This window comes from Zalophus californianus, chromosome 17 (genome assembly GCF_009762305.2).
Source record: "Zalophus californianus isolate mZalCal1 chromosome 17, mZalCal1.pri.v2, whole genome shotgun sequence".
NCBI lineage: Eukaryota > Metazoa > Chordata > Mammalia > Carnivora > Otariidae > Zalophus > Zalophus californianus.
This window is the reverse complement of record NC_045611.1, coordinates 34,250,643-34,277,773: the sequence shown is the minus strand read 5'-3', so window position 1 is coordinate 34,277,773 and position 27,131 is coordinate 34,250,643.

The window sequence follows — 27,131 nt, the reverse complement described above, 5'->3', positions numbered from 1 at the left end:
GTTCTGGGGGATCCCCAGAAGGTGAGGCCAGGTTCTGGCCGGGTAAGGTGACCTGTGCAGTGAGTCGGGCACCACAGAGTTCCGCTGACACCTGGCCTTTGTAGGGGAGATTTGCAGTTCCAATTTACATCTCCATGTGTTGACATGTGAACAAGTCTCTAAGAGTTCCTACAGGCAGATGACTCTATGCCATTTAAATCGTAACATCTGGGTAGTGTTAAACAAACAAAATTCAATCAAATAAATTTGAAGATCTAACTGGCTTTAGGAAGGAATTCATGAATGGGGCAGCATCCCATCTAGCAAGTTGAAAGGAGCTCTCAGGAGTCCTACAAAATGGAAGGTTTTTATAGGGAAGAGGGTGGGGCAGGGAAGTTATTACAAAAGAAAAGAAAGGATTGCTTCAGGCGAGGTCACCTTTTCCTTAGAGGCAAGGGCTGGGGGCCTTATCATACAGATGACCTCATCTTCCTTTGGGAGATGGAGAGAGCCCGTGTGACAGATTACCTCCTTGATGCGGACCAGAAAATTCCATATTAATTGGCTTAAAATTCCACTCATAGAGAGGCTGAAACTGCAAGTAAGTCTCAGTTTGCTCTTCTGGGGGCAAGTGACTCCACTTTGGACCTGTGGTTTTCTTTTCAATAGTGACAACTTTCTTGGCCTCCAGTGTCTCCAGTTTGGGCTTTGACTGCTGCCCTGAAGTTATTCTTCTGTGGTAGGGCAGAGACAGGTCTCCATTTGTGCATTAAGTAACTATTAAGAACAACTGACATTGATCCAGTGCTAGGAACCAACCAGAATATGTTTTCTTGGCCAGCCCTCACCAACCACATTGAGGAAAGGGTTATAATTATCTCCATGTTAAAGATGGGGCATCCGAGGCCCAGGGAGGTTGAGTAACCTGCCCAGGGCCCCACAGCCTGTAAGTGGCAGTCAGCACACAAACCACGCAGGCTGGCCCAGAGCCTGGGCATGTCACAGCCGGGCTATGCTAGCCCCTATGTTCAGTGGAACCTCCCCATCCCCCAAAACCCAACCTGTGTATCAGCCTCTCATTTGGGGTAAAACTGACCATGCACTTAGAACATCTAGTTAAATGCTCTTTTAGGCCTCACTGCCCATCTGCTCTGAAAAAAATGAAAGAGAGTGAGATTTCAGGCAGTCTGACCACCTCATTTCAGTAGATTAGAGTTGGGGTGGGGCCCCGTCTCTCTGGACTTATTATAGTCCACATGCATGCCTGACATGGTGACACAGACCCTCTAGGTTCAAAGGGTGGTCTCAGGTTCAGCAGCATGGACCTCACCTGGGAACTTGTTGGAAATGCCAATTATCAGACCTGGTGAATCAGAATCATGATTTAAACCAGTTTTATACATCTTAAAGTTTAGAACGCTCTGGTGTCTACCATTATTGATTCATTTGTTACAAGCTCTACTTGGTGGTTATATCTGGACTAGGAGCTGAGCAGCTTCAGTGGATGAATCATTGTGGCCTTTGCCCTCCCGGGGCTGCATGGGAGGCAGACCTCGAGCAGGAAGTGCTGAAATGGGGGCAGAGCTGTACCTTGCAGGAGTTCTGAGAATGCCCCCAAGTAACTTCTAATCAGTCTGGAGCAGGAAAAAGCACCAGAGACAGCATTCTAGAGGAAATGACGTTGGGGAGTCAGATGAGGAGGTGGGGGTTGGGGTTCCACAAACAGAGGGGAGCTGGCTTAGAAACTGTTAGTGCAGAAAAGAGGCCCTTAACATCAGGCATGGGTTCAGATGAGTTCCACCCTTACTTGCTGTAAAAAAAATTTTAGTATCTGTGAAGTGTCTGGTCATATATTTAACTTTAAATATCAGTACAATCTGTCAGGGATTCAGCCTGGTCTTCCCTGCACATGAACTCCAAAACTTGTACTTGGCTCCCTACTCCCACAATCTCCCCAGTGCCCACTGGACTGTCCTGTGTGGACACCATCTGCTGGAACCCGCCCAGGGATAGGGTAAGTGCAGCTTCTCATGATCACCTTTCCCAGACATTCAGCATGGGGGGCAAGCACCTCTATTTGGCTGCTTCTAATTTCATCATCTGTTTCAATGGCAATGATGCTAACTCAGTAATGACACTTGCCTGTCGTTACCACAATCTTGTCAATTGTTAAATTGTGCAGAACCACAGGCCAGATCTGTAAAGATTTATTCTCCTCCCCTGGTGCTTGCTATGGAAATGGTGCAGAGCATGCTGAAGCTTTCCTAGAGGGAGCTTAGAGAAGAAATAACTTGTCTCCCCATTTGATGACTTGTCTCAGATAGGGAGGCTGGTCCAGGGGCCAGACACAGAGGGTAAGAGCTCTGGCAGATGTCTCCTAGGTCAAGACAGGAGCTATCTAGCCTGCCAATCGGGACCCTCCTGGGAGATCAGTGTTGTCTTCGTTACTGTTGAGGCTTCAGTAGGTTTTTTTGTGTTTGAAATTCTGATTTTCAGTGTTTTAATCCCTTTACCACTTCCTTTTTTTAAAGATTTTTATTTACTTATTATTTATTTTAGAGAGAGAGAGAGGGAAATAGAGAGAGAATGGGGAGGGGCAGCGGGGGGGGAGAGACAAGCAGACTCCACACTGAGCGAAATCAAGAGTCAGATGCTCAACAAGCCGAGCCACTCAGGCACCCCCCCCCACTACTTGCTTGTGCAACCCCAAAATGAGACAAGGCAAATATATCAAAGCTTCTACTATACAGCTTGACTCACAGTAAGTGCCCATCATGGGCTGAATGAAACTAAACTTCTCAATTCAAATGGGCATATCTGGCACATGGAAAAGATAATGGAATTTGGAGTTAGCTGGCTATGAATTAGACTCTAACTCTCTCATGTGGCACCTATGGTGTCATTGGGCAAGTCACTCAACTTCTTCGTGCCTTGGGGTCCCCATCCAGGAGCGGGACTAGAGTGACACAAGAGTGGCACTTAAGCAGCAAAGTTTAAGGAGGCATTGAATGTCAGGGCCACGCAAATGTAGACTTGGCACTTGCAGGGCTGCAAGAGTGAATTATTTCCTAAACTTTACATCTAGGTGCTTCTCTTGTCTCACTCCTATCCAGGGCCTGTCCCCATAATTAAAGTGGGGGAAGTAATGGTATCTACCTCCTAGGGTTGTTAGAAGTAAGCTAAGGATCAACTGAGATATGGGAAAAGAGAGAACGTGTTACAAACTGGCAGCTCTTGGTTTCCACAAGGAGAAGAGAGTTGCCAGGATGAGGCTGTGCCAGAGTAGCAGGCTGGTACTCAAACCCTGCCATCTTGTCCCCTTTCTGGTCCTGGGACCTAAGAGAAGTGGCAGAACTTCTATTTGCTGTGGATTCTCATTAGCACCAAGATGTGTGCTTACTCTTGGGCTGTCTGTGTGCTGAGCAAAGCCTGGTGTGCATCCCTGGATGAAAGGATGTAGCCCAAACTGATGGGCATGCGGGCAATAGCCTCTCCTTGGAAACAGGATTTCAGTCTTCCTCTGAGCACAGGGTAGGGGTCCAGAAAGGCGTCCCCATCCCTCCCCAGCCTGGGCAGTGGAATCCCCCATGAAGCCACCCTGCCATACATGATCCAGTGTGGGGTTCCTAATGAAAAATGGCCGGGCTATTAGCACTTTGCAAATTAAGGGTCCTTTCATTTATTACTGTGCTCTGCTAAGGATGAGCATTAATTTTTTTCTCAAAGCAAATTCACTGGAAACAGACAGTTTAGAATTTATGCTTGTAATGATGGCTACATGGGCCATTAAGACCACCTCTAAGTGAGCTTAATTTGTAGCAGATAAATGTATATGTCTACATATTTTTCAACATAGTTTATGGTGCATCTTGCACAGCTGCGCCCAACTGATTAAATCCTCACAAAATTTAAATAGGAAACCCATTACATAGACAGTATTATAGCCATTCATCATAGAGGCAGTTTCAGGTTAACTCTTTCAGTGCCAGGCTGGGAGAAGTGCCAGGAATTTTTTGTTTGTTTTGTTTTGGTCGAGAATGCAGGGGTTTCCTGTTCCCTTGACCTCTTTGTGGCTCCTACCTTCTTGTGGATGCTGAGGAGGTCTTAATCCTCATTGGTGGATGCAAAGTGAAGTCTTCAGCACAGAAGATGAGATCCCAGGCTCACCTAGGCAGTTGGACCCTTGCTCTCTGGTTGTGGTGGTCTTCACAGCCCCAGTACACATAACATGTTCATCACATGGCACTGGGCAGAGCTTTTGGACCCCAGAAGCTCCACCTTGGGGGTCCCTTCCAGCCACTGAAACTGCTTAATTCTTAGCACACTGCAATGTGCAGCAGTGTGTAGTAGTGATGTAAGAGCCTGCGCTCTGGCCTCAGGTGGATGTGGGGTTAAGTAGCAGCTCTGCTGCTTGCTGGCAGAGTGCAACCCTGGGCAAGTTATCAGAGAGCTAAGTCATGCCATGTGCTTAGCACCGTTGTCAATGGTCAGTGAATGGAATCTTGTAATTTACTGCTACTGTTTGTAGCAGATGCTGTCACTGCCCCCACTCACAGCCCCCTGGTACCCACCATTCCAGCTGCAGGCACCTGAAGCTTTTGGCTTGAGGAAAGTTATGCAACAAATAAAATGACCGGAGTTGTTCAGAACTTGGGTTCTCTAGAGTTAGGCTCTTCCCATGACTACATGTTCACATGAGTTTTGTTTTGAAAAAGGTCATATACGTAGACTCCCTTGATACACTAAATACACTCCCGAACATTCCCATTAGGGTCTTTTAGGCTCTTGCTCTAAATCTGTTTTCAAGTTGGGGAGGCTGATTTAAAAGAGTGAGTGCCTACTGGGTATTTACCCCAAAGATACAAATGTAGGGACCCGAAGGGGTACGTGCACCCCAATGTTTATAGCAGCAATGTCCACGATAGCCAAACTGTGGAAAGAGCCAAGATGTCCATCGACAGATGAATGGATAAAGAAGAGGTGGTATATATACACAATGGAATATTATGCAGCCATCAAAAGGAATGAGATCTTGCCATTTGCAACGACGTGGATGGAACTGGAGGGTGTTATGCTGAGTGAAATAAGTCAATCAGAGAAAGACATGTATCATATGACCTCACTGATATGAGGAATTCTTAATCTCAGGAACAAACTGAGATTTGCTGGAGTGGTCAGGGGTGGGAGGGAGGGGGTGGCTGGGTGATAGACATTGGGGAAGATATGTGCTACGGTGAGCGCTGTGAATTGTGTAAGACTGTTGAATCACAGATCTGAAACAAATAACGCAACATATTTTAAGAAAAAAGAAAAAGAAGAAGATAGCAGGAGAGGAAGAATGAAGGGGAGTAAGTCAGAGGGGGAGACGAACCAGGAGAGATGATGGACTCTGAAAAACAAACTGAGGTTTCTGGAGGGGAGGAGGGTAGGGGGATGGGTTAGCCTGGTGATGGGTATTAAAGAGGGCACATTCTGCATGGAGCACTGGGTGTTATGAACAATGAATCATGGAACACTACACCAAAACAAATTATGTAATATATGGTGATTAACATAACAATAAAAAAATTAAAAAAATGTACAAGGGAAAAAAAAAAAAAGAGTGAGTGCCTGATCAACATCCAGTAAAGAAACCAGTGTTTCTTGAGCCCTTAATCTTTTAATCTCTCCAAGCCTCGGCTTCTTTCTATATAAAATGAAAACGGTGATAGTACCCACCTAATATAAATATTGTGAAGGTGAAACAAAATTATCCACGTGAAGCCTGCTTGGGCTTGCACTCTGGATAGAAAGATGCAAGGATCCTGACATCACCCTGTTCTCAGTTTGGAATAGAGAGCAGGCTTGAATATAAGGAGTTTTAATACAGTGACATGTATTCAACAATTGAAATATATTCACATTGTTACAAGACGGGGTGATAAACTATTTCTAGGAGAGACAGCTGTAGCAGAAGGCTTCACACAGGTAATGTCAGCATTGAGCTCTGCAGGAGAGCAAGGGATGAAGTTTCCAAGCCAACAAGGAAAGGAGGGCATCCAGGGATTGGATGCATAGCTGGGCAGAACCAGGAGTCTTTTTAGGGCCTTCGGTCCTGCTGAAGCGTTTATCATAGCACAGGAAAGGGAGCAAGGAGGCGGGGAGGTAGTCAGCCTTGGGATCTTGATGCGCCTTGCTTGCCATCATATGAAAATGAGACTTTATCCTGAAGTTAACAAGGAGCCTTCGGAAAGTTTTAATCGAAGCATGATGGGACTGAATTTGCATTTTAGAAGGTTCTCCTTTGCAGCCACACGGAGAATAGCTTGAAAGGGAGCAAGAATGGTGGCAGGGGGAGCCGTTAGGAGACAATGGCAGGTGTCTCATTAGCACCAGACGAGGGTCTAGGGCAGTGGGAATGGGAGTGGAGAGACATCTCAGAAGGGGAATCATCAGATTTGGTGATTGATTAAAGGTGGGGTGTGAGGGAGGTGGTAAGGAGGATGCCGAGCCTACTGCTTGGAGCCAGCTTCTCCCTCCGAGGCAGGAGGGAGGTTCGCTTTGTGGGGGAGGGCAAAAAAACGGAGCCAGTTGGGGACATGTGTTTTAGGTGCCTTTGGAGTAAATTTGAATTTCTATTTATTGATCTCACTTCTAGCAAGGATCCCTTGGCCCGAAACAATACCTCCTAGGAGAAGAGAAATTGATGGATGGGTAATTTGCTCTAAAACCCCAGCTGATGATTGTTGGCACCCAGGAAATCTCCTTCCTATAAACTGCTTTCGATACAGTGAGGGCTCCGACTGGCTGTTTATTAACTCTGGGGTCACAAGTAAGCAGCATGCTTCAAAATGTGACCAATTAAGGAAAAAGCCAAGATGTAGGCCTGTCTCTCTGTGTGTGTTTGAAAGGAATCAAGTGAAATGTTCTAAGTGTTCAATTTCACCTGTCAGAGTTACCAGTTGTCATTGATGAGTGTCCAGTTCTCCAAATCTGTGCAGTTCATTAGCACATCGCCCCTCTTCTAAAGAACTGTGCGATTCGCTCCCCGGACATCAGTCAAGGGAGCAAACCAGACTCTTTCCTTTTCCTTTCTGATACAATAAAGCATTTTTTTTTTCTATCTTGAATGAACAGGCACTAACACTTAAGTATCTAGTATGTGCCAGGCATCATGCTAATAACTTTATTACAGTTATAAATGATGATGCCAATGAAAGTCACGACCATTTAGTACTTATTCTTGGTCAGCACTATGCTATGCCCTTCAGATGCATTATCTCAGTTAACACTTTCAAGAACTCTTCAAGGCAGATCCGGTGATTATTCCCATTTTACACATGAGAAAATTGAGGCTGGAGCAGGTAAATAACAAGTTGACCTTGCAGTCAGTGAGTGGCAGAGCTGGGATTCAAACCCAGGACTGACGGGCTCTGAAGCCACATTTTGGCTCTTTACAGACCCTTTGGCTGCCTGAGTCACATGGACTGACATCGCTGCATGCCTCTTGTCACCCCCACTAGACACCGAGTGGCCAAAGCTCAGGACCTCTCATACTGCAGCAGAGTGCACGTAGTAGGTGCTCATTAAATGTTTGCTGAACTGGAATGGCCCCGGGCTCCCTCTGCCTCAGCTATTCCTCCTGCCTAGAAAGTGCCCCTTGTTGTCCTTCACTGTCTATCTCTTCCTTTTTTTTTTTTTTTTTTTTCAAGTTTAGCCCAGTTTTACCTCCTCCAGGAAGTGCCCCTGATTAACTTCCTTGCCTGGTCCTTCCAGGCACCTCAATCCCAAGGCTGGTTCATTTTTTTTATTATTATGATGTTATGTTAGTCACCATACAGTACATCATTAGTTTTTGATGTAGTGTTCCATGATTCATTCTTTGTGTATAACCCTCAGTCCAAGACTGCTTCAACTTCTGTATCCATCTATACTGGACTAACTTGGCTTCTTTGGTCCTTGTGTGTGTGTCTATGTGTATATGCATATGTGTGTGTGCATGTGTGCACGTGCATGTGTGTGTCTGTCCTTGAGTAGCTGCCCTGCTCTTTCAGTCTGGGGATCACTTTTACTATTTCCTCCAGTGCGTAAAAGTCATCACTGTGACAGACAACCTGGATAACCCATTATCTGGCTATTCTATCTCAGTCAAAACTTATCTGTTCTTTGCCGCTTACTGACAGTGTGATCTCAGGCAAGGTAATTAAAATCTGTGTGATCAATTTTCTCACCTGCAAAATGGAGGTAATGGTACCCCCCTCAGAGGATTAATTTGAAAATTAAATGAGATTATGCACGGACAGCTCTTAGTACATCATTTGGCACTAAGTAAGTGCTTAAGGGTAGATACTGTCATCATGGAGTTAACAAGGAGGTGTAGAGTGGCCCGTGTACTGACAATATGGTCCATCCCTCACATGTTCAATTTCTCCATTCATTGCCTCTTTGATCCCTGTAACCACACTGAGGGACAGAAAGAGAGGAGAGACAGACCTGAGGGAAGAGAGAAGAGAGTTTACCATCACTTTGTGTAGTTGGTAGTGCTGGAATGAAACTCAGGGCTATCCTAGGGTTTATGGATGGGCTCTAGATGATTTCTGAACCCCTAAAATCAAACATGCATTATTTTTGCATGTATGTTATGTGTGCTCTTCTGGGGAGAGGACTCCATTGCTTCATTAGCTCCTCAAAGGGCTCCCACAGCTCCCTGCAAAGGCTTAGAACCATAGGGCTAACTCAGCTTTCACATTTTATATGTGGAGACACTGAGGCCCAGAGAGGGAAGGCACATGAACCAATGCTCACGAGTCAGGGAGAGTGGGGCGTGCCTAGGACCTGGTGTCCTGGCTCCCAAGCCAAGGCTCCATCTACCTCCCAGACTCAGCCTAGTGTAGTCAGTGTCAGGTGAGGACAGCCAAGAGCCTTAATGAGGGCAGCTTGGCTGAGGACGTCACCACAGCCAGAGATGAGAACTTCAGGCAGGGGACCTGGAACCTATTAGAACCTGCTTGTTGTGTGCAGTGGACACTAATTGCACTGCGAGGGAGTCACTGACTGACCACTGGGACCTCAGTGATGAGCTCACTGAAAAAACTCTGAAGCTGTTGATGACTTTGGGAAAGCAAGGCAAAAGGACCAACATGGGGACAGGGCCTGCTGGCCAAGCAAAGGGCAGCTCATGGCTTTTATGTGTCATTTGTTATTATTCCCTTGTTAATGTGTGTGTGTGTGTTTGGAGAGAGAGACAGAGAGGGAAAGAGGAGGAATGGGGGGCATATATTCATACATTGAAGACCATACACACACGTGCACACACCTGCCCAGGCACACACACACACACACACACACACACGCACAAACACGTGCAGATGCTTGCCCAGGCACACGCATGTGCACACACCTACCCTGGTACACACACATGTACAAACACTCACACTAGGATTTAGAGTTAAGGACTTGAGCTTCTCTCAGAGAAGAGCCTCCCACCTACCGCCCACCTGAAAATAGGTGTGAGGGGAATGGGTTTCAGAAACTAGCAGAAAGGAGCTTGTAGGAGGCCCTTGGTAGGGTTTCAAGCCCCACAGGCATTATGATGATGGTCATACCAATCAAAACAACCTTTAAATTCAGACAACACATTTCTAAAGTTCTTTCACGTACATTTTCCCACTTGAGTTTCATAAAACCCGGGGAGGATGGTTCATGTTTAATATTTATACCACGTTTACTTAGCTTGAGTTATTTGCCATTTTAGTGTGATTTCATTGCCATATACATGAGAACTAAAAACTAACATGGCTGAGGATTTTTTAAATTTCATTTGTATGCATCACACAAAGGCTTTCAAGGTTTTTAATTGGCTATTGATTTGGATTTCATGAAAAAGGCTGTGTACACGTATTCAGAAGACTAAAATGCAAGAGTGTAAGCTTGTTGTGCCTGTGTAAATTAAAATACCAAATGCCAAAATTTTAAAACAATCAAGACAGAATTTCATATCAAAAGTGAAGATTTGTTCTCCAGCTTCCCCAAAAGACCCCATTCTCTGAAAGTAATCGAAAGAAGGTTTGATGAGCCTCATTCAGAGTCCCAGAGAGGGTAAGCAGTTAACGTCACACAGCAGAGAGCACTGAGGCCCTGCTCTCCACTACAGGTGCAGCCTGTTGTTACTTAGCAGGTTTTCTGCTGTTCTGGAAATTGGTCTGGACTCAACACCAGCAAAGTGCAGGTAAAATTCCGTTCGTGCATACATTTTTCTGTGGAAAAGGCTCCCATGATTTTCTTGGGAAATCTTAAACAACCAAGAAGATTAAGAACCATGGCAAGAGAGGTGGCCACTCAAGAAGTACAATTGTCATTGTTATGGTTATCACTCCAAATCAGGGCTTTAATAAGAACAGCAACCAAGGAGCTGCATGGTTCAGGGCAGGAGTATATTGGGATGCTCCTAGATAATCTGGATTAGTGGTTCTCAAGTGTGATCCCTGGGCCAGGAGCATCGGTACCACTTGGCAATTCCTTAGAAATACAAGTTCTTAGGTCTCACCCCAGACCCATAGGGTGGGAAACTGGATGGGGCCCAGCCATCTGTGGTCAAACAGGTCCACCAGGTGAAGCTGATTTTCACTAATGTTGGAAGACCACCATTCCAGGTCTTTCATTTAGAAAAAAATATAAGTTTCTAGTTTGAGATGGTTCATTGATGTTTTCAAGATGGTCTAGGTTAGGTTTATGACTCAGTTTAAAAAATGGGATTTTTTTTTTTTCCAGGGCATAACAAATTGGTGCATCTAGTTTAAATCTGAGGTCAGGGCTCAGGTTGGCTCTGGTCCCTCCCCAGCTGCACCCCTACTGTAGTTGCAAATCACCCCTGGAACAAGCCCCGCATCAGCTGCTTGCTGGGAGGTCAGCCAAGGGTGCTGAGAAAGAGGCCTAATGTAGGTCGGACACTCCACCAGGGTCAGAGGAGGTTGGCACAGTGACAACGATAGCCCTTAAGCCACGTCCTAGAGAGCCATGCATGACGGTGCTGAGTGCTGGTAGGCTGTGAGTCAGTGGAATGTCTGTCAGAGCTGAGAAGAACCTCTTCTTGTCACCTGGCTGTCATCAGCAGAGTCTTCTATGCCACCTGCCCACAAGGCTGACTATTAACACAGAAGCAGGTGTCTCCAACCAGGCTTCTCTCCAGAGTGTTCTCCTCATCTGAGTCTTTCCCTCCAGCCCAGTCCAGTTCTCTCATTCACCCACTGGCTTCTGAACCTTCTTTAGAGAACCAGTTCAGAATTTGCCATCTGCAGGAAGCCTTCCCAGACATCTCCAGTTTATCTCCCTTCTCTAACTGCCTGTTCACCTTATTAGTATTTCATGAGTTGGGGCTTAATTGCCTTCTTTTAATTGTGGATTTGGGTTCATCAATTTCCATTCATTCCTTTAGTTCATTCACTCATTCCAACTCAGCCACTCAGTAAAACACATTTTGAATGTCTTCAGGCATTGTGCTAGAGGCTAGGAATGATTCAGAACCATCTCTGCCTTCAAGGATCTCACCGACCTGACAAAAATAACAGCAGCTACCCCCACCACAACCTTGCTAAGCGTTATCAGATCACATCTACAATCTCAAATTACCTTGTGTCTTCATTTGGTTACCTCTTTGTTCACACTGTCTCCTCCACTAGCAATGATACCTTTAGAGCCGAATTGTTGGGTCACAGAGGAGGTACACAGTTAATTTTATAAGAAACTGCCAAAGACGTTTCCAAAGTACTTGTAATCTTTGGCACACCCACCAGCAGAGTATGACAGCTTCCATTGCTTCACATTGTTTTCAACATTTTGTGATGACAGGTATTTTAGTGGGTATAAAGGAGGATCTTTATTAGAGTTGTAACTTGAATTTCCCTGATGACAAATGGTTTTCATAACTTATTTGTTATTCAAATACGTATTTTTATGAAGTGTCTTTTCAAGTTTTGGTTCATCTTTTTGGGTATTATATTTCTTTTAATTATTGAATTGTAGGAGATGATAGATGATAGATAGATGGATGATAGATGATAGATAGATAGATATAAATACACAGTAGATATAGGTATACTACAAGCCTTTTGTCAGATATATGTCAGATATACAAATGCCTTTTCCTAGCATGTGGTTTGCCTTTTCTTTCTCTTAATGATGTCTTTTGATAAACAGACATTTAAATTTTCTAATTAATTAATTAACTAATTAATTAAGAAATCTTTGCCTACTTCAAGACCTGAGGATTTTCTCATATGTTTTCTCCTAGAAGCATAGAGCTGTACAGTTTGGGCATTTACATTTATGTCTTTGATCTAGTACAAATTGAATTTTTGTCTGGAATAAGATGGAGGTTAAAGTTAATCTTTCGCATGCAGTTATCTATTTGTGCCTGTACCCTTTGTGGAAATAGTTCTTTTCTTCCACTAAATTGCCCTGATATCTTTATCAAAAATCAATTAGCTATACAGGCATACCTCAAAGATACTGCAGATTCGGTTCCAGACCATTGCAATAAAGTGAATATCTTAATAAAGTGAATCAAATGAATTTTTTGGTTTCTCAGTGCATATGAAAGTTATGTTCACACCATCCTGTCGTCCGTTAAGTGTGCAATAGCATTATGTCTAAAAAAGAGTGTATGTACCTTAATTATAATTTTATTACTAAAAAAATGCTAACATGCATCTGAGCTTTCAGCAAGTAGTAGTTGTTTTGCTAGCTGGAGGGTCTTGCCTCGATGCTGAAGGCAGGGGTGGCTGTGACAATTTCTTAAAATAAGACAGCAATGACATTTACCACATCCATTGACTCTTCTTTCACGGATGATTTCTCTGCAGCATGAGATGCTGTTTGGTAGCATTTTATCCACAGTAGAACTTTTTTTTTTTCATCTTTTTCATTGTTATGTTAATCACCTTACATTACATCATTAGTTCTTGATGTAGTGTTCCATGATTCATTGTTTGTGCATAACACCCAGTGCTCCACGCAGAATGTGCCCTCTTTAAAACCCATCAACCAGGATAACCCATCCCCCCACCCCCCTCCCCTCTAGAATCCTCACTTTGTTTTTCAGAGTCCATCGACTCTCATGGTTCATCTCCCCCTCCGAATTACTCCCCTTCATTCTTACCCTCCTGCTATCTTCTTCTTTTTTTTTCTTAACATATATTGCATTATTTGTTTCAGAAGTATAGATCTGTGATTCAACAGTCTTGCACAATTCACAGGGCTCACCATAGCACATAACCTTCCCAATGTCTATCACCCAGCCACCCCATCCCTCCCATCCCCCAACACTCCAGCAACCCTCAGTTTGTTTCCTGAGATTAAGAATTCCTCATATCAGTGAGGTCATATGATACATGTCTTTCTCTGATTGACTTATTTCACTCAGCATAACACCCTCCAGTTCCATCCACGTCGTTGCAAATGGCAAGGTCTCGTTCCTTTTGATGGCTGCATAATATTCCATTGTGTATATATACCACCTCTTCTTTATCCATTCATCTGTCGCTGGACATCTTGGCTCTTTCCACAGTTTGGCTATGATGGACATTGCTGCTATAAACATCGGGGTGCATGTACCCCTTCAGTTCACTACATTGGTATCTTTGTGGTAAATACCCAGGAGTGCAATTGCTGGATCGTATGGTAGCTCTATTTTCAGCTTTTTGGGGAACCTCCATACTATTTTCCAGAGTGGTTGCACCAGCTTGCATTCCCACCAACAATGTAGGAGGCTTCCCCTTTCTCTGCATCCCTGCCAACATCTGTCGTTTCCTAACTTGTTAATTTTAGCCATTCTGACTGGTGTGAGGTGGTATCTCATTGAGGTTTTGATTTAGATTTCCCTGATGTCAAGCACTTTTTCATGTGTCTGTTGGCCATTTGGATGTCTTCTTTGGAAAAATGTCTGTTCATGTCTTGTACCCATTTCTTGATTGGATTATTTGTTCTTTGGGTGTTGAGTTTGATAAGTTCTTGATAGATTTTGGATACTAGCCCTTTATCGGATATGTCATTTGCAAATATTTTCTCCCATTCTGTTGATTGTCTTTTGGTTTTGTGGATTGATTCTTTTGCTGTGCAAAAGCTTTCTATTTTGATGAATTTCCAATAGTTCATTTTTGCCCTTGCTTCCCTTGCCTTTGGCGATGTTTCTAGGAGGAAGTTGCTGCGGCTGAGGTCGAAGAGGTTGATACCTGTGTTCTCCTTTTGGATTTTGATGGACACCTGTCTCACGTTTAGGTCTTTCAACCATTTGGTGTCTATTTTTGTGTGTGGTGTAAGGAAATGGTCCAGTTTCATTCTTCTGCATGTGGCTGTCCAATTTTCCCAACACAATTTGCTGAAGAGACTGTCTTTTTTCCATTGGATATTCTTTCCTGCTTTGTCACAGATTAGTTGACCATAGAGTTGAGGGTCCATTTCTGGGCTCTCTATTCTGTTCCATTGACCTATGTGTCTGTTTCTGTGCCAGTACCATACTGTCTTGATGATGACAGCATTGTAATAGAGCTGGAAGTCCGGAATTGTGATGCCGCAAGCTTTGCTTTTCTTTTTCAATATTCCTCTGGCTTATTCGGGGTCTCTTCTGGTTCCATACAAATTTTAGGATTATTTGTTCCATTTCTTTGAAAAAGGTGGATGGTATTTTCATGGGGATTGCATTGAATGTGTAGATTCCTCTAGGTAGCATTGACATCATCACAATGTTTGTTCTTCCAATCCATGAGCATGGAAAGTTTTTCCATTTCTTTGTGTCTTCTTCAATTTCTTTCATGAGGATTTTATAGTTTTCTGAGTACAGATCGTTTGCCTCTTTGGTTAGATTTATTCCTAGGTATCTTATGGTTTTGGGTGCAATTGTAAATGGGATCGACTCCTTGATTTGTCTCTCTTCTGTCTTGTTGTTGGTGTATAGGAATGCCACTGATTTCTGTGCACTGATTTTATATCCTCCTACTTTACTGAATTCCCATATGAGTTCTAGCAGTTTTGGGGTGGAGTCTTTTGGGTTTTCCACATAAAGTATCATATCATCTGCAAAGAGTGAAGTTTGACTTCCTCTTTGCCGATTTGGATGCCTTTGATTTCTTTTTGTTGTCTGATTGCTGTGGCTAGGACTTCTAATATTATGTTGAATAGCAGTGGTGAGAGTGGACATCCCTGCCGCGTTCCTGACCTTAGGGGAAAAGCTCTCAGCTTTTCCCCATTGAGAATGATACTCGCTTTAGGTTTTTCATAGATGGCTTTCATGATATTGAGGTATGTACCCTCTATCCCTATACTCTGAAGAGTTTTGATCAAGAAAGGATGCTGTACTTTGTTGAATGCTTTTTCTGCATCTATTGAGAGGATCATATGATTCTTGTTCTTTCTTTTGTTAATATATTGTATCACGTTGATTGATTTGCAGATGTTGAACCCAACGTGCAGCCCAGGGATAAAACCCACTTGGTCATGGTGAATAACCTTTTAATGTACTGTTGGATCCTATTGGCTAGTATTTTGGTGAGAATTTTTGCATCCATGTTCATCAAGAATATTGGCCTGTAATTCTCCTTTTTGATGGGGTCTTGTCTGGTGTGGGGATCAAGGTAATGGTGGCCTCATAAAATGAGTTTGGAAGTTTTCCTTCTATTTCTATTTTTTGGAACAGTTTCAGGAGAATAGGTATCAATTCTTCTTTAAATGTTTGGTAGAATTCCCCTGGGAAGCCATCTGGCCTTGGGCTTTTGTTTCTTGGGAGAGTTTTGATGACTGCTTCAATTTCCTTAGTGGTTATAGGTCTGTTCAGGTTTTCTATTTCTTCCTGGTTCAATTTTGGTAGTTGATACAACTCTAGGAATGCACCCATTTCTTCCAGGTTATCTAATTTGCTGGCATGTAGTTGCTCATAATATGTTCTTATAATTGTTTGCATTTCTTTGGCGTTGGTTGAGATCCCTCCTCTTTCATTTATGATTTTTTTGATTTCGGTCATTTCTCTTTTCTTTTTCATAAGTCTGGGCAGGGATTTATCAATCTTGTTAATTCTCTCAAAGAACCAGCTCCTAGTTTCCTTGATCTGTTCTACTCTTCTTTTGGTTTCTATTTCATTGATTTCTGCTCTGAGTTTTATGTTTTTTCTTCTCCTGCTGGGTTTAGGCTTTATTTGCTGTTTTTTCTCCAGCTCCTTTCGGTGTAGGGTTAGGTTGTGTATTTGAGACCTTTCTTGTTTCTTGAGAAAGGCTTGTATTGCTATCTACTTTCCTCTTAGGACTGCCTTTGATGCATCCTAAAGATTTTGAATAGTTGCCTTTTCATTTTCATTGGTTTCCATGACTTTTTTTAATTCTTCTTTAATTTCCTGGTTGACTCATTCATTCTTTAGTAGGATGCTCCTTAGCCTCCATGTATTTGAGTTCGTTCCGACTTTCGTCTTGTGATTGAGTTCTAGTTTCAAAGCATTCTGGTCTGAAAATATGCAGGGAATGATCCCAATCTTCTGGTACTGGTTGAGACCTGATTAGTGACCTAGGATGTGATCAATTCTGGAGAATGTTCCATGGGCACTAGAGAAGAATGTGTATTCCATTGCTTTGGGATGGAATGTTCTGAATATGTCTGTGAAGTCCATTTGGTCCAGTGTTTCATTTAAAATCTTTATTTCCTTGTTGATCTTTTGCTTTGATGATCTGTCCATTTCAGTCAGGGGGGTGTTAGAGTCCCCCACTATTATTATATTGTTGTCAATGTGTTTCTTTGCTTTTGTTATTAATTTCCTTATAAAATTGGCTGCTCCCATGTTAGGGGCATAGATATTTACAATTGTTAGATCTTCTTGTTGGAGAGACCCTTTAAGTAGGATATAGTGTCCTTCTTCATCTCTTATTACAGTCTTTGTTTTAAAATCTAATTTGTCTGATATAAGCACTGCCACCCCAGCTTTCTTTTGGTGTCCATTAGCATGGTAAATGGTTTTCCACCCCCTCACTTTCAATCTGGGGGTTTCTTTGGGTCTAAAATGAGTCTCTTGCAGACAGCATATTGATGGGTCTTGTTTTTTAATCCAATCTGATAGCCTGTGTCTTTTGATTGGGGCATTGAGCCCATTTACATTCAGAGTAACTATTGAAAGATATGAATTTAGTGCCATTGTATTGCCTGTAAGGTGACTGTGACTGTATATTGTCTGTGTTCCTTTCTGATCTATGCTGCTTTTAGGCTCTCTCTTTGCTTAGAGGACCCCTTTCGATATTTCTTGGAGGGCTGGTTTCGTGTTTGCAAATTCCTTTAGTTTTTGTTTGTCCTGGAAGCTTTTTATCTCTCCTTCTATTTTCAATGACAGCCTAGCTGGATATAGTATTCTTGGCTGCATATTTTTCTCGTTTAGTGCTCTGAAGATATCATGCCAGTCCTTTCTGGCCTGCCAGGTCTCTGTGGATAGGTCTCTTGACAATGTAATGTTTCTACCATTGTAGGTTACATATCTCTTCTCCCGAGCTGCTTTCAGGATTTTCTCTTTGTCTCTGAGACTTGTAAGTTTTACTATTAGATGTCGGGGTATTGACCTATTTTTATTGATTTTGAGACGGGTTCTCTGTGCCTCCTGAATTTTGATGCTTGTTCCCTCCCCACATTAGGGAAGTTCTCTGCTATAATTTGCTCCAATATACCTTCTGCCCCTCTCTCTCTTTCTTCTTCTTCTGGGATCCCAATTATCCTAATGTTGTTTCGTCTTATCGTATTGCATAACTCTCGAACTCTGCCCTCGTGATCCTGTACTTGTTTCTCTCTCTTTTTCTCAGCCTCTTTATTTTCCATCATTTGGTCTTCTATATCACTGATTCTCTCTTCTGCCTCATTTATCCTAGCAGTTAGTGCCCCCATTTTTGATTGCACCGCATTAATAGCTTTTTGATTTTGACTTGGTTAGATTTTAGTTCTTTTATTTCTCCAGAAAGGGTTTCTCTAATAACTTCCACGCTTTTTCAAGCCCAGCTAGTATCTTTAAAGACATGATTCTGAACTCTATGTCTGACAGCTTACTAATGTCCGTAATGAGTAGGTCCCTGGCAGACAGTACTACCTCTTGTTCTTTTTGCTGAGGTGATTTTTTTCATCTTGTCATTTAGTCCAGAGGATAATAGATGAATGAGAGAACAAAATGCTAATAGGTTAACAACGTCCCCAACAAATATACTCTATACAAATCACAAAAGACCTGAAACCACGGGAAAAGAAAGGGAAAGAAAGAAAAAAGAAAGAGAAAAAGAAAAAGATAAAAACATACAAAAACAGAACAAAACCAAAAAAACCAGAATATGATCAAATATGATCAGACTAATGTATAAATCAGTGCCACACACTAGATTTTGGAAGTATCTTGGTCTGTTAGAAGAAAGTGCCTCCTAATATTTTAAAGGAAGAAAGACATATATGTACAAAATAAGGGTTGATACAATGAAGGGATAGAAGATGACTATAAAGATAAAAATTATAAAAGATTTTATAAAACGAATTGATAAGATAAGAAGTTGTTTGAAAAAAGAAAGAAGAAGATTAAAAAACAAAGCAGAAAAGAAAAAAAGAAAAGGGAGAGAATGTGATCAGGCAGGAGACTAGAACAAAGCCATACACTAGTGATTTAGGGTATATTTTGATCTGTTAGAAGAAACTGTATCTCAAAATTTTAAAGAGAACAACTTATATATATATGCCAAAAATAAGGGTAACTATGATAAAGGGATAAAATATGACTCTAAAAAATGAAAAATAAAAAAATTTTTTTAAAAAAGGGATTGATAAGATGTTGGTTGAAAAAGGGAGAAGGAAAAATTCAAAAAAAGAAAAACAGTTAAAAAGATCAACTTTAAAAAACTAATGAATCATGGTAAAAAAGCCATGAATTCTATTTGCAGTATTCCCCTAGCGCTGGAGTTCTCCCGTTCTTCTTGATCGGTAAACTTGGTCTTGGCTTGCTTGCTGTTCATGCTGATCTTCTGGGGGAGGGGCCTGTTGGCGTGGTTCCCAAATGTCTTTGCCAGAGGCGGAATTGCCCCGCCCTTGTAGGTCTGGGCTTAGCAAGCTGCTCGGGTTTGCTCTCAGGAGCTTTTGTTCCCTGCAAGCTCTCAGTACAGCTTTGGAGGACCACAGTGAAAATGGTGGCCTCCCAATCTCCGCCCAGATGAGCTGAGAACTCGGGGCCCTGCTCCTCAGTGCGCCCCTAGAGAAAAGCAGTCAATCACTCCCGTCTCCCTGGTCTCTGCCGCTCTCCGTGCTCACCCGGCCTGTGACCGAGTGTTTCTATCTCTGGCACCCGACCCCGTGTGGAGTCTCCAAACCCAGCAGATCCCTGCGGTGCACCCCCGCGCCACTCCTCCGGGGGAAGGAAGGGTAGTCTCCCTGGCTCTACCGCTTGTTGGGTCCCTGCAGGAGGCGCAGGGGCCCAACTGTGCGGCGGATCACGATTTATGGCAACCCTCAGCTGAGAACCCGCGCCTCGGCTCCGTCTCTTTAGCCGGCTTCCCCGCTCCAATCCCTGGGAGCTCTGCTGCACTCAGGCACCCCCGGTCTTTCTGTGACCCCGAGGGTCCTGAGTCCACACTGTCCCACGAGGGTTCCACCCCCGCTTAGCCACTGGAGCGACGTCCCTCAGTGGAGCCGACTTCTAAAAGGTCCAATTTTGTGCTCCGTGGCTCTATCACTTGCCAGAAGCAGCCGACGGAGGCCCCCTCCCCCACCGTCTCTCCTCACAAATATCGCCTTGGATTCACTTCTCCGCACGTCCTACCTTCTAGTAAGTGGTCGCTTTTCTGTTCAGAGAGTTGTTGCTATTCTTCTCTTCGATCTCCTGTTGAGTTCGAAGGTGTTCAGAATGGTTTGATCCCTATTCAGCTGAATTCCTGAGACCAGACGAAATCCAGGTCTCCTACTCCTCCGCCATCTTGCTCCGCCCCCCATAGTAGAACTTCTTTTAAAATGGAGTCAATCCTCTCAAACCATGCTGCTGCTGCTATATCAACTAAGTTCATGTAATATTCTGAATCCTCTGTTGTCTTCGACAGTCTTCACAGCATCTACACCACGAGTAGATTCCATCTGAAGAAAGCACTTTCTTTGCTCATCCTTAAGAAGCAATTCCTCGGCCAAGGAGCAAGATGGAGGAGGAGTAGGAGACCTAGATTTCGTCTGGTCTCAGGAATTCAGCTGAATAGGGATCAAACCATTCTGAACACCTACGAACTCAACAGGAGATCAAAGAGGAGAGTAGCCACAACTCTCTGAACAGAGAAGCGACCACTTACTGGAAGGTAGGATGTGCGGAGAAGTGAATCCGAGGCGATATTCGGGAGGATAGACGGCGGGGGAGGGGCCTCCATCGGCCGCTTCTGGCAAGTGATAGAGCCGCGGAGCACAAAATCGGAACTGTTAGAAGTCGGCTCCGCGAAGGGACGTCGCTGCAGTGGCTAAGCGGGGGGTGGAACCCTCGCGGGACAGTGTGGTCTCAGGACCCTTGGGGTCACAGAAAGACCGGGGGAGCCTAGTGCGCCAGAGCTCCCAGGTATCGGAGCGGGGAAGCCCCTCCAGCAGGGACCGAACAGGCGGCAGATCGGGGGAGACTCCCCTTTCTTCCCGGGGAGGGGTGGCGCGGAAACACACCGCAGGGATCTGCTGGGTTTGTAGACTCCACACGGGGTCAGGTGCCAGAGATAGAAACGCTCGGTCACAGGCTAGGTGAACACGGAGTGCGGCCGGAGACCGGGGACACGGGAGTGAATGCTTTTCTCTGGGGACGCACTGAGGAGCAGGGCCCCGAGTACTCAGCTCCTCCGGGTGGAGATTGGGAGGCCACCATTTTTGCCCTGGTCCTCCAAGGCTGTACGGAGAGCTTGCAGGGAACAAAAGCTCCTGAGATCAAACCCCAGCAGCTTGCTTACCCAGACCGACAAGGGCGGGGCAATTCAGCCTCGGGCAAAGACATTTGGAAACCACAGCAACAGGCCCCTCCCCCAGAAGATCAGCATGAACAGCCAGCAAGCCAAGACCAAGTTTACCGATCAAGGAGAACAGGAGAACTACAGCGCTAGAGGAATACTGCACATAGAATTCATGGCTTTTTTTTACCATGATTCATTAGTTCATCAAGGTTAATTTTTGTTAACTGTTTTTTTTTTCTTTTTCCCTTTTTCAACCAACATCTTATCAATCTCTTTTAAAAAAAAAACAACATTTTTTATTTTTCATTTTTAGAGTCATATTTTATCCCTTCATAGTAGTTACCCTTATTTTTGGCATATATATATAAGTTGTTCCCTCTTTAAAATTTTGAGATACAGTTTCTTCTAACAGATCAAAATATACCCTAAATCACTAGTGTATGGCTCTGTTCTAGTCTCCTGCCTGAACACATTCTCTCCCTTTTTTCTTTTTTTTTTTAAATCTTCTTTCTATTTTCAAACAACTTCTTATCTTATCAAGTCCTTTTATAAAATCTTTTATAATTTTCATCTTTACAGTCATCTTCTATCCCTTCATTATATCAACCCTTATTTTGTACATATATGTCTTTCTTCCTTTAAAATTTTACGAGGCACTTTTTTCTAACAGACCAAAATACGCCCAAAATCTAGTGTGTGGCACTGATCTATGCACTAGCCTGATCATATATGATCACATTCTGCTTTTTTTGTATTGTTCTGTTTTTGTTTTTATCTTTTTTTTCTTTCTTTTTTTTTTCCCTTTCTTTTTTCTTTCTTTCCCTTTCTTTTCCCCTGGTTTCAGGTCTTTTCTCATTTGTATACAGTATATTTGCTGGGGACGTTGTAAACCTGTTAGCATTTTGTTCTCCCATTCGTCTAGTCTCCTCTGGACAAAATGACAAGACGAAAAAAATCACCTCAGCAAAAAGAACAAGAGGTAGTACCGTCAGCCAGGGACCTACTCAATACGGACATTAGTACGATGTCGGACCTAGAGTTCAGAATCATGACTTTAAAGATATTAGCTGGGCTTGAAAAAAGCGTGGAAGTTATTAGAGAAACTCTTTCTGGAGAAATAAAAGAACTAAAATCTAACCAAGTCGAAATCAAAAAGGCTATTGATGAGGTGCAATCAAATATGGGGGCACTAACTGCTAGGATAAATGAGGCAGAAGAGGGAATCAGCGATATAGAAGACCAAATGATGTAAAATAAAGCGGCTGAGAAAAAGAGAGAGAAACAACTACAGGATCACGAGGGCAGAATTCGAGAGATAAGTGATACGATAAGATGAAACAAAATTAGAATAATTGGGATCCCAGAAGAAGAAGAAAGAGAGAGAGGGGCAGAAGGTATATTGGAGCAAATTATAGCAGAGAACTTCCCTAATGTGAGGATGGAAACAGGCATCAAAATCCAGGAGGCACAGAGAACCCCTCTCAAAATCAATAATAATAGGTCAACACCCCGACATCTAATAGTAAAACTTACGAGTCTCAGAGACAAAGAGAAAATCCTGAAAGCAGCTCGGGAGAAGAGATATGTAACCTACAATGGTAAAAATATTAGATTGGCAACAGACTTATCCACAGAGACCTGGCAGGCCAGAAAGGACTGGCAAGATATCTTCAGAGCACTAAACGAGAAAAATATGCAGCCAAGAATACTATATCCAGCTAGGCTGTCATTGAAAAGAGAAGGAGAGATAAAAAGCTTCCAGAACAAACAAAAATTAAAGGAATTTGCAAACAGGAAACCAGCCCTCCAAGAAATCTTGAAAGGGGTCCTCTAAGCAAAGAGAGAGCCTAAAAGCAGCAAAGATCAGAAAGGAACACACACAACATACAGTAACAGTCACCTTACAGGCAATACAATGGCACTAAATTCATACCTTTCAATAGTTACCCTGAATGTAAATGGGCTCAATGCCCCAATCAAAAGACACAGGCTATCAAATTGGATTAAAAAACAAGACCCATCCATATGCTGTCTGCAAGAGACTCATTTTAGACCCAAAGAAAGCCCCAGATTGAAAGTGAGGGGGTGGAAAACCATTTACCATGCTAATGGACTCCAAAAGAAAGCTGGGGTGGCGATCCTTATATCAGACAAACTAGATTTTAAAACAAAGACTGTAATAAGAGATGAGGACGGACACTATATCCTACTTAAAGGTTCTATCCAACAAGAAGACCTAACAATTGTAAATATCTATGCCCCTAACATGGGAGCAGCCAATTATATAAGGCAATTAATAACAAAAGCAAAGAAACACATTGACAACAATACAATAATAGTGGGGGACTTTAACACCCCCCTGATTGAAATGGACAGATCATCTAAGCAAAAGATCAACAAGGAAATAAAGACTTTAAATGACACACTGGACCAAATGGACTTCACAGACATATACAGAACATTCCATCCCAAAGCAACGGAATACACATTCCTCTCTAGTGCCCATGGAACATTCTCCAGAATTGATCACATCCTAGGTCACAAATCAGGTCTCAACTGGTACCAAAAGATTGGGATCATTTCCTGCATATTTTCAGACCACAATGCTTTGAAACTAGAACTCAATCACAAGAGGAAAGTCGGAAAGAACTCAAATACATGGAGGCTAAAGAGCATCCTACTAAAGAATGAATGGGTCAACCAGGAAATTAAAAAAGAATTAAAAAAATTCATGGAAACCAATGAAAATGAAAACACAACTGTCCAAAATCTTTGGGATACAGCAAAGGCAGTCCTGAGAGGAAAGTATATAGGAATACAAGCCTTTCTCAAGAAACAAGAAAGGTCTCAAATACACAACCTAACCCTACACCTAAAGGAGCTGGAGAAAGAACAGAAAATAAAGCCTAAACCCAGCAGGAGAAGAGAAATAATAAAGATCAGAGCAGAAATCAATGAAATAGAAACCAAAAGAACAGTAGAACAGATGAACGAAACTAGGAGCTGGTTCTTTGAAAGAATTAACAAGATTGATAAACCCCTGGCCAGACTGATCAAAAAGAAAAGAGAAATGACCCAAATCAACAAAATCATGAATGAAAGAGGAGAGATCACAACCAACACCAAAGAAATACAAACAATTATAAGAACATATTATGAGCAACTACATGCCAGCAAATTAGATACCCTGGAAGAAATGGGTGCATTCCTAGAGATGGATCAACTACCAAAACTGAACCAGGAAGAAATAGAAAACCTGAACAGACCTATAACCACTAAGGAAATTGAAGCAGTCATCAAAACTCTCCCAAGAAACAAAAGCCCAGGGCCAGATGGCTTCCCAGGGGAATTCTATCAGACATTTAAAGAAGAATTAATACCTATTCTCCTGAAACTGTTCCAAAAAATAGAAATGGAAAGAAAACTTCCAAATTCATTTTATGAGGCCACCATTACCTTGATCCCAAAACCAGACAAAGACCCCATCAAAAGGGAGAATTACAGACCAATATCCTTGATGAACATGGATGCAAAAATTCTCACCAAAATACTAGCCAATAGGATACAACAGTACATTAAAAGGATTATTCACCATGACCAAGTGGGATTTATCCCTGGGCTGCAAGGTTGGTTCAACATCCGCAAATCAATCAACGTGACACAATACATTAACAAAAGAAAGAACAAGAATCATATGATCCTCTCAATAGATGCAGAAAAAGCATTTGACAAAGTACAGCATCCTTTCTTGATCAAAACCGGTCAGAGTATAGGGATAGAGGGTACATACCTCAATATCATAAAAGCTATCTATAAAAAGCCTACAGTGAACATCAGTCTCAATGGGGAAAAGCTGATCTTTTCCCCTAAGGTCAGGAACGTGGCAGGGATGTCCATTATCACCACTGCTATTCAACATAGTATTAGAAGTCCTAGGCACAGCAATCAGACAACAAAAAGAAATCAAAGGCATCCAAATCGGCAAAAAGGAAGTCAAACTCTCACTCTTTGTAGATGATATGATACTGTATGTGGAAAACCCAAAAGACTCCACCCCAAAACTGGTAGAACTCATACAGGAATTCAGTAAAGTAGCAGGATATAAAATCAGTGCACAGAAATCAGTGGCATTCCTATACACCAACAACAAGACAGAAGAGAGACAAATTAAAGAGTAGATCCCATTTACAATTGCACCCAAAACCATAAGATACCTAGGAATAAATTTAACCAAGGAGGCAAAAGATCTGTACTCAGAAAACGATAAAATATTGAATGGGTCAACCAGGAAATTAAAGAAGAATTTAAGAAGTTGAACAAGACACAAAGAAATTGAAAAATGTTCCATGCTCATGGATTGGAAGAACAAACATTGTGATGATGTCAATGCTCCCTAGAGGAATCTACACATTCAATGCAATCCCCATCAAAATACCATCCACTTTTTTCAAAGAAATGGAACAAATAATCCTAAAATTTGTATGAAACCAGAAGAGACCCCGAATAGCCAGAGGAATATTGAAAAAGAAAAGCAAAGCCAGTGGTATCACAATTCCGGACTTCCAGCTCTATTACAAAGCTGTCATTATCAAGACAGTATGGTACTGGCACAAACACAGACACATAGATCAATGGAACAGAATAGAGAGCCCAGAAATGGACCCTCAACTCTATGGTCAACTAATCTTTGACAAAGCAGAAAAGAATGTCCAATGGAATAAAGACAGTCTCTTCAACAAATGGTGTTGGGAAAATTGGACAGCCACATGCAGAAGAATGAAACTGGACCATTTCCTTACACCACATACAAAAATAGACTCCAAATGGTTGAAAGACCTAAACGTGAGACAGGAGTCCATCAAAATCCTAAAGGAGAACACAGGCAGCAACCTCTTCGCCCTCAGCCGCAGCAACCTCTTTCTAGAAACATTGCCAAAGGCAAGGGAAGCAGGGGCCAAAATGAACTACTGGGATTTCATCAAGATAAAAAGCTTTTGCACAGCAAAAGAAACAGTCCACAAAACCAAAAGACAACCAACAGAATGGGAGAAAATATTTGCAAGTGACATATCAGATAAAGGGCTAGTATCCAAAATCTGTAAAGAACTTATCAAACTCAACACCCAAAGAACAAATAATCCAATCAAGAAATGGGCAGAAGACATGAACAGACATTTTTCCAAAGAAGACATCCAAATGCCCAATAGACAGATGAAAAAGTGCTCAACATCGCTCAGCATCAGGGAAATCCAAATCAAAACCTCAATGAGATAGCACCTCACACCCATCAGAATGGCTAAAATTAACATGTCAGGAAACGACAGATTTTGGCGAGGATGTGGAGAAAGGGGAAGCCTCCTACATAGTTCGTGGGTATGCAACCTGATGCAACCCCTCTGGAAAACAGTATGGAGGTTCCTCAAAAAGCTGAAAATAGAGCTACCATACAATCCAGCAATTGTACTACTGGGTATTTATCACAAAGATACAAATGTAGGGATCCGAAGGGGTACGTGCATCCCGATGTTTATAGCAGCAATGTCCATAATAGCCAAACTGTGGAAAGAGTCAAGATGTCCATCAACAGTTGAATGGATAAAGAAGAGGTGGTATATATACACAGTGGAATATTATGGAGCCATCAAAAGGAATGAGATCTTGCCATTTGCAGCGACATGGATGGAACTGGAGGGTGTTATGCTGAGTGAAATAAGTCAATCAGAGAAAGACATGTATCATATGACCTCACTGATATGAGGAATTCTTAATCTCAGGAAACAAACTGAGGGTTGCTGGAGTGGTGGGGGTGGGAGGGAGGGGGTGGCTGGGTGATAGACATTGTGGAGCGTATGTGCTATGGTGAGCGCCGTGAATTGTGCAAGACTGATGAATCACAGATCTGTACTTCTGAAACAAATAATGCAATATATGTTAAGAAAAAAAAGAAGAAGAAGATAGCAGGGGGGGAAGAATGAAGGGGAGTAAGTCGGAGGGGGAGACGAACCATGAGAGATGATGGACTCTGAAAAACAAACTGAGGGTTCTAGAGGGGAGGGGGGTGGGGGGATGGGGTAGCCTGGTGATGGGTATTAAAGAGCGCACATTCTGCGTGGAGCACTGTGTGTTATGCACAAACAATGAATCATGGAACACTACATCAAAAGCTAATGATGTAATGTATGGTGATTAACATAACATTAAAAAAACCCCTGGCTTACCTAA